We start from the raw sequence: 9,455 nt of genomic DNA, 5'->3' as shown, positions 1-9,455 counted from the left end.
TATCATTTTTAATTCTTTAACAAAGTAAATTTTACATTGATAATAAGAATGATGTTTAAGAATTTTTTTCAAAATATAAAATAAGCCCTATTTCATTTTAGTTCAAAAAAAATGATAAATGCTTTTTACAAAGACCACCATTCCTAAGAATTCTAAAGATTTGTATGTCAATTTCTAATAATCTTTTCACTAGATAATTTCTTTTCTTTTTTTTTTCTTTGTCATTTATATATCACTCAATTCTTTATAACCCATTATTTTATTCTTTTTGTTAATGGAAGTGTTTGATAGGTAATGGGGGAAAAGTACATATAAAACTTAAAGGAACTCTGAAGTAAGATGTGTATTTGCCTGTGGTAAAAGGCATTACTGAAAATAATCTGAATGCTATTCAGGAAAGGTAAAAATGTCTACGAAAGAAACAACACATATGGTAAACATCTTCCTCATTTTTGGTTTAGCCTTCTTGACCAAAATCTCCTGCAAACTTTTTTAATTTCCAAAAAGTCATATTCATTGACTGTGGGTTTTGTGTTGGAGAGTGACCACAACATATTTGACATGGAAATAACTGGCTCCAAAAGTTTATCCCCACAGACATTTATCCATGTCATCACAATGGCAACAGGGTTGCCTGGTGTTAGAAGATCATCAAGAGGCTGTTAGAGTCGGCCTGGGAAGGTCCATGAACCTTTTAAAACGAAGAGCTGATTGTACTTTTCTAACAGACTGCATAAGTACATCATACACAATAATACTTATATCTGCCCCTGAATAACCATCAGTTTTCTTCCCAAGTTCTTGGAAGTCTTGTTTCTGTTAGACTGTTCTGAGTGGCCAGCAAATGCAGTGTAAACATTGCTGCTCAGGCTTGGGCTTCAGGCAAAGGAATATAAATTTTTCTCCCAAATCTTTGCCTAATGGCATAATCCAGAATCTGGGGTGTATTTGTAGCTTCCAGAGCCAAAATTCCATCATGGTCCACATCAACCAACCCCTTGCATTGGAACTAGGAACTCTGTCTTGATTCTATATGCAGCTTCACTTTCGTTTTCCCTTCTTGAACCAAATGGAGAAAATCAATTTGATCAATGAAGATAATGGAGGGCTTGTTCACTCTGGCAAGTTGGGATAAATTCTTAACCAGTTTTTCACTTTCACCTAGCCACTCTGAAATAAGATCAGAGGAAGATATTGGGAAAAATGAAGAGTTGTTTGCTTCTGTGGTTACAGCTTTGGCTAAATAGAACTTTCCTGTTTCAGGCAGCCCAAATAATATAGAATTGCCCTCCAAGGCAGTGGTTCTCAATCTTCCTAATGCCACGATGTATTTTTATTGTTACAAAGGGGTCGCAACCCACAGGTTGAGAACCGCTGTTCCAAGGTGTCTTTTTGACCATAAAAAGATGAGGAAATTTAATAGGCAGTGCTTCTTTGGCTCTTTTAAGATCAGCAACATCATTCCACTTCCCATTTGGTTGTTCTATCATAATGTCACTTTGAAGTTGATTCTGTAGTTTTTTTTTTCCAGGATCATCAGATTGCATCATTGTCATTCCCTTTGTCATCCATCTGACTCAGCTGTTCCCCCCACACTGTCTTCTGTGGGTTTTTTTTTCCTCTTTCTTTTGCAGGTACTCCTTACATTTTTTGGCTCTATCAAGATATATGCAATGTACACTTTACCCTGATACTTTGCTTGGCTTTTTCACCTTGTGCTTCATATCTAACTACATGGAGAAAATACTATATGTTGATAAACTTGAAGGGCTTCTTTGTCTTCCTGGGCTGATTCGCTAGCAAGATCTATTGCTTTCTAGAGTTTGGTCAAAGTTGAAGTCATGGTGGAGATCTGAGGTCATTCCCTATGGGGAGAAAAGGCCAGAGAAGAGCCTGCAGCAGCAAAGTCGAATTGCAGTAGCTGTAACAGTCTCTAAACTGGGGAGGCTAGAGGCCCTCTGACCCTGAGTGGTGGCCTCCCCTACAGAACTTATCCTAAAATAACACCATTCCCCCTCAGCTGGGGGACCTTTCTCACAAAACCATGGTAAGTAGTCTTAAGGCTGTTCCATATCAACTTAGAGACTCTATTGTACCTACTGCCAGGCTAGAGGGTTTCTATGTTTTTTTCCAGTTGGCATGCTAAGTTCTGATTGGTATATTGCTAAGATGTTCCCTTCTCCCCAGGTGTGAGCAATTACTCAAGACAGGATCAAGGTGAGTAGCACCAGGATTGGGGGCCTGCACCCCGCATCCCGCACTTGTTCTCCTTCCCTAAGAGAGCTGGATTTCTAGTTATGTACCTAACATGTGAATGATAAAATGTCTTTGAGCCACAGGTGCCACCCCAATGAATGATAAAATGTCTTAAAATGGTCATGAGTAAAAATAGAATTGACAAAGAAAGTTGGTTATTTTTGTGGCATAAAATTAAATATAACCACAATTATTACTGATAACATGCACAAAGGCACATTAAACTTTTAGGAATTTCATACAACTTTGGAACACATCAATTATATGTATACATATGTGAAGAAAGTTAAACATTTCATATTTGACAATGTTTCCTGTATAGTTTAATATGCCAAATAAGCCCAGTATCTCTCTCTTGGAAATGGCCCTAATATTGAAAAAGCTAGTTAGAGGCCAAAAAGACTGAATTTAGAATTTTGATTTCAAAAAATATGTCAAATAGCAAAGATTTAAAACATTCGTTGTCACCAAACAGGATTACAGCTTACTATAAAATAATAGTCATTTATTTAACCAAAGTAATAAGTGGAAGATTTTCAAAGGCAAACATTTTTCCATTTGATAGAGAGGAGAATCAATTTCTTAAACAACCATAAGGCCTAGTAAAGACAAACTGAAAGACAAAGGATGTCAGGAAATTTCACCCCAAAATATGACTCCTTGCTATAAAGAGTATTTTGAATTAAAGACCCTTAGAAATCAACAGCTATAAATAGGGGCTTTCCCTCTTTCTTCATTAAAAAAAAAAGACCTTCAAAAAGAACAGTGGATTTCCCTTCTTCTGCCTGTTATCTCAATATATTGCAGGAAAGAAGATCAAGAATGCAACCAGACATGGCCCAAATTATTTTAAATATAATATCTATGTCTCAGGTTAATTTAATTTCCAAAGAGAATCATGTACAAGTCAGTTAGTTCCCTCATCTAGTCATTTTCCCAAGTATCTGTTCACCCTCCCTAAACAGAATTACCTGCATTCCTAATCTCCCCCTCTACTCTAAAATGAAGTCATATAAATTTCTGGGTTCCACTGGTAAATTGAGTAATTACTCCGTGAATCTCTCCATGTGCACAGTAAATAAATCTCTTTCTCGTATTAATCTGCCTTATTGTGAGTTGATCTTTCAGAGAATCTTTTGGAGCAAAAGAGAAGTTTCTCCTCACCCCCATGCTAATAAAGGGGCAAACTGAATATGTCTGTTTCTCTCTGCTCTGTTGTTTTTTTTTTGCAGTTTACTCAAAAGGTTAAAAAAATTATCTCTATGAATATTATATCAAAATCTCGTTTAAAAGAGAACACCATATTTTACCTTAGCGTTAGAATATAATTAATGGCAAGGCTAATTTTAATAACATCTTATAAACTACACTATTTAATCTTAATTAATTTGACCATAAGGTAAGATTTCCATGAACCTTTTAAAATTTTTATTCTTTCCCAACTTGTATCCATTTAGTTTATCATTATTTCTATTTAATTTAAAACAATGCTTAAAACCTTTAAATTAGGCAAAATTACTTTTCATTTAATAAAGCACACATTTCTGTGTCTTTTTCTAACCTTTTCTCCATCAAAAACCACATTCTACTTTCCTGCACATTTTGCATATAGAATTTTTCTTATATCTAGTAGTTTGAAATATTAATACATATATTAGAAATATTCCACTCTAAAATATGACATTTTGAGGGGGCGGAGACAAGATGGCTGACTGAAGCCAGCTTTCCACAGAGGTGCCTGTCCAGAAGGAGAGTTAAAAAACAGAAATATAACAAGTGACCTGGTGGATTAGAAATTAGCAAGTGACCTGTTGGCACCAAGAGAGAAGGTTGAAGAATGCACATCAACCCTGCTGAGGCAAGCTGCGACCCTTAGGATACAAAAAAAAGGTACAAAATGCATCACCAAGTGGACGGGAATCGCCTCCCCCATGAGAATGGCTAAGTGTGCCCCACAAACAAACGAGCAGAGTTCAAAGGTCCTCCCACTACACTCCATAGGAGAGACCCTCTAAAAACTGAACCTACCTCCCCTATTAGGGTGCCACGGTGTTCTCCTGCCAGGCATAAAACTGTATAAAACTTCATATATTCTCTACCTGCAATTCTGAGCTCCTAGCACTCCCCTCCACTCTCACTCTGAGTTCTGGAGGTCTGTCCCAGGGAGTCCAGATTCTTGGGTGATTTCTTGAGGGGTGTGGACAGGGCCTGGACTGTAGCTGGTCAGTACTGATTCTGCAGCACGGGAGTGAGGAGAGGACGGTCGGCTGAGAGGGAACCATGCCGGAGCGGCAGTGCCCCAAGGCACAGAGCAGCAGCCATTTTTGGCAACAATAGGGCTCACTCCTGGATATTCCAAAGCCACACCCCCTGTCTCTCTGGGCAACCAGAGGAGGCTGGGCATCTTCTCAGGTGGCAACCACCAGTGGAAGATCTGGGACAGAAACGCAGGCCCCATGAGTAAAGGGTTTGCCTGAGGTGGTATTAACCTGGCTGGAGCAATGGACTAGAAAATGCACATGCAAGCCAGGAGATTCCCAGGGTGGGGCTGACCCAGAGGACCACTTTACTGAGCCTAAGACGCACCTGGCCCTCAGGATCATCAGCCTATAGACAAAGGAAGGCAGGAGGCTAGAACTGACAGCTAACGGTGCTGTGAATACAAACCTGCAGGAGCAAAGACAGGGCCTGAGGCATAGGTTCTGGGAACTCAAAGCAGCTTCTCTTCTGCATGGGAATTTAGCAGGGATAGAAGCAAATTCCCAAAAAGTTGTTCTGTTCTTTCAGAAACATCAATCAGGGGTGGGGCTGGTACTGAATGAACACCCCCCAGCCTCCATCAAGCAGCTGAGGTTGTTAGGCCTCACCTCCCCCTGCTGGATAGAGGCAGAGAGCAGTGGCCTGGCTGAGCAGATACAGATTTACTTGTGATTCAGGCAGGTACAAACCCCTGGAGTATCTGCTCATTGGAGGCAACTAAGTCACAGCCCTGCGAGGCTATCAGTGACTGGGTGTGACAAAGGTACAAGGTGGGGAAGGAGGCATCAACCTTCCCAGACTAATCTATTTGCTGGGTGGGTCCTCCTGACTTCACGGAGCACCCGAGCAAGTCATATGTGAGTTGTCAGCAGACCCCAGCAATCTAGTTGCCAGAGACCTTTTAAACTCTCCCACCTGAGACAGGTGCTGACTGAGACAATTGATTTGGACCTTTGGAACTGAGCCAATCGTGGGAGGACTATCCAAGTGGTGCCCTGGGTGTGTGGTTGTAGGAAGGTTTGATTTTTCTTTTCCAATTGTTACCTATGGGGGGGGCTGGGTGACTTAATTGCTGGTATTTCTCCACAGCTGAGACTTCAACCCAGAGTAACTGTTTCACTAGGGTCAAACAGAGACCAGCTGAAAACAAGACAGAACCACTTAGCCCCACCACACCAAACAGGTCTCCAGTTTCTCAGGCCATAGCACTGTATGGGTCCTCGACAAAGCTCCAGGGGAAAAGTCAAATGGTGTAAAATAATCATGGGGCAGAATCAGTGAAAAAACTCTGGTAACATGAATAATCAGAATAGATGACCCCCAACCAAGGAAAGATATGGCAGATGTAACTGAAGATCCCATTCATAAACAGCTGGCCGAGATGTCAGAAATCGAATTCAGAATTTGGATTGCAAACAAGATTAATAAAATGGAGGAAAATCTGGAATTAGAAATTCGAGGAGCAATTCAAAAGTTGGAATTAGAAATTCAAGGACAAATTCAAAAGTTGGCTCAAGAATTTAATGAATTTAAAGACAAAACCACCAAAGATTTTGACACTGAAGCAAGGTTTTCAGCCCTCAAAGATCTGAAAAATACAGTAGAATCCCTCAGTAACAGAGTGGAGCAAGCAGAAGAAACGATTTCTGACATTGAAGTCAAAGCTTTTGAACGCTCCCAAACACTCAAAGAAGAGAAATGAAGAGCAAAAACGGATCATTCTCTCAGAGAGCTCTGAGATAATTCGAAGAAGGCTAATATCCACCTCACTGGAATCCCTGAAAGTGATGAAGTGACCTTGCAAGGCACAGAGGCCCTTCTCCATGAAATTATGAAAGAGAACTTTTCAGACATGCCAAGAGATTCTGAAATTCAGATAGCAGAACAGTTTCAGAACCCCAGCATGACTCAATCTGAATAAGACATCCCCAGGCATATCATCATTAACTTCACTAAAGTTAATAAGAAAAAGAAAATTCTGAAAGCGGCCAGATGTAAGAAATCCATTACCTACAAAGGGAAGAATATTATAATGACTGCAGATCTCTCTGCTGAAACTTTTCAAGCCAGAAGAGGGTGCTCATTGACTTTTAATTTCCTAAAACAAAATAATTTTCAACCCCAGATCCTGTATCCAGCTAAACTGAGTTTCATTTATGATGCAGAAATTAAATACTTTAATGACATTTATATGTTGAAGAAATTTGCCATAACCAAACCAGCTCTTCAGGATATTCTCAGACCTATCCTCCATAATGACCAGCCCAGTCCTGTACCAGAAAAGTAAACTCACTCAGAAACTTTTGATCAAACTCCAACTTCCACAGTGGTGAAAGGATTAAAATGTCCACTGGACTTTCGAAAAATTTGATGCCCAAAATTTTACCAGACTTATCAATGTTTTCCATTAATGTGAATGGCTTAAACTGTCCTCTAAAGAGGCACAGGTTAGCTGACTGGATACAAAAAGTCAGGACAGATATTTGTGGCATACAAGAATCACATCTTACTTTAAAAGATAAATATAGACTCAGGGTGAAAGGATGGTCGTCCATTTTTCAGGCAAATGGTAATCAGAAAAAAGCAGGTGTTGCAGTTCTATTTGCAGATACAATAGGCTTTAAACCAACAAAAGTAAGGAAGGATAAGAATGGTCACTTCATATTTGTTAAGGGTAATACTCAATATGATGAGATTTCAATTATGAATATTTATGCACCCAACCAGAATGTGCTTCAATTAATAAGAGAAACTCTAACAGACATGAGCAACTTGATTTCCTCCAGCTCCACAATAGTCTCAGATCTCAAAACTCTTTGGCAGTGTTGGATAGACCCTCCAATAAGAAGCTGAGCAAAGAAATTTTAGATTTAAACCCAACCATCCAACATTTGGATTTAGCAGACATCTACAGAACATTTCTTCCCAACAAAAGTGAATACACATACTTCTCATCAGCCCACGGAACATACTCCAAAATTGATCACATTATAGGTCACGAGTCTAACATCAGTAAATTTAAAGGAATGGAAATTATTCCTTGCATCTTCTCAGACTACCATGGAATAAAAGTTGAACTCAGTAACAACAGGAATCTGCATTCTCATACAAAAACATGGAAGTTAAATAACCTTATGCTGAATGATAGCTGGGTCATAGATGAGATTAAGAAGGAAATTGCCAAGTTTTTGGAACAAAATGACAATGAAGACACAAATTATCAGAACCTCTGGGATACTGCAAAGGCAGTCCTAAGAGGGAAATTTATAGCACTGCAAGCCTTCCTCAAGAGAACAGAAAGAGAGGAAGTGAACAACTTAATGGGACATCTCAAGCAACTGGAAAAGGAAGAACATTCTAACCCCAAACCCAGTAAAGAAAAGAAATAACCAAAATTAGAGCAGAATTAAATGAAATTGAAAACAAAAGAATTATACAACAGATCAATAAATCAAAAAGTTGGTTTTTTGAAAAGGTCAATAAAATAGATAAACCTTTGGCTAACCTAACCAGGAAAAAAAAAGTAAAATCTCTAATTTAATCAATCAGAAACGACAAAGACAAAATGACAACAGACTCCTCAGAAATTCAAAAAGTCCTTAATGAATATTACAAGAAACTTTATTCTCGGAAATATGAAAATCTGAAGGAAATTGACCAATACTTGGAAGCATGTCACCTTCCAAGACTTAGCCAGAATCAAGTGGAAATGTTGAATAGGCCAATATCAAGTTCTGAAATAGCATCAGCCATATGAAATCTCCCTAAAAAGAAAAGCCCAGCACCAGATGGCTTCATGTCTGAATTCTACCAAACCTTTAAAGAGGAACTAGTACCTATATCACTCAACCTGTTCTAAAATATAGCAAAAGAAGGAAGACTGCCCAACACGTTCTATGAAGCAAACATCACCCTGATCCCCAAACCAGGAAAAGACCCAACAAGAAAAGAAAATCATAGACCAATATCACTAATGAATATAGATGCCAAAATATTCAACAAGATTCTAACAAACAGAATCCAGCAACACATCAAACAAATTATACATCATGACCAAGTCAGTTTTATCCCAGGGTCTCAAGGCTGGTTCAATATACATAAATCTATGAGTATAATTCAGCACGTAAACAAATTAAAAAACAAAGACCATATGATTCTCTCAATTGATGCAGAAAAAGCTTTTGATAATATCCAGCATCCCTTCATGATCAGAACACTTAAGAAAATCAGTATAGAAGGGACATTTCTTAAACTAATAGAGGCCATCTACAGCAAACCCACAGCCAATATTGTACTGAATGGAGTTAAATTGAAATCATTTCCACTCAGATCAGGAACCAGACAAGGTTGCCCATTGTCTCCACTGGTCTTTAACATTGTAATGGAAGTTTTAGCCATCGCAATTAGGGAAGAAAAAGTGATCAAGGGTATCCATATAGGGTCAGAAGAGATCAAACTTTTGCTGTTCGCAGATGATATGATTGTATATCTGGAAAACACTAGGGATTCTACTACAAAACTCTTAGAAGTGATCAAGGAATACAGCCGTGTCTCAGTTTACAAAATCAACATTCATAAATCTGTAGCCTTTATATATGCCAACAATAGTCAAGCTGAAAAAAACAGTTACAGACTCTATTCCATTCACAGTAGTGCAAAGAAGATGAAATATTTGGGAGTTTATCTAACAAAGGACATGAAAGATCTCTATAAAGAGAACTATGAAACTCTAAGAAAAGAAATAGCTGAAAATGTTAACAAATGGAAAAACATACCATGCTCATGGCTGGGAAGAATCAACATTGTTAAAATGTCCATACTACCCAAAACGATACACAATTTTAATGCAGTCCCTATTAAAGCTCCACTGTCATACTTTAAAGATCTTGAAAAAATAATACTTCTTTTTATATGGAATCAGAAAAAACCTCAAATAGCCA

The 9,455-nt window shown here is 38.5% G+C and overlaps 1 pseudogene; it reads right to left on the bottom strand.

The window, feature by feature from the left end:
* Positions 1 to 457: 457 nt before the first annotated feature.
* On the bottom strand, positions 458 to 1,843 carry LOC128566873 (vacuolar protein sorting-associated protein 4B-like; annotated as a pseudogene).
* Between the last annotated feature and the right edge of the window lie 7,612 nt (positions 1,844 to 9,455).

Source organism: Nycticebus coucang, chromosome 15 (assembly GCF_027406575.1).
Source record: "Nycticebus coucang isolate mNycCou1 chromosome 15, mNycCou1.pri, whole genome shotgun sequence".
NCBI lineage: Eukaryota > Metazoa > Chordata > Mammalia > Primates > Lorisidae > Nycticebus > Nycticebus coucang.
The sequence above is the reverse complement of the archived record's forward strand: the minus strand, read 5'-3'. Positions and strand labels throughout refer to the sequence as shown.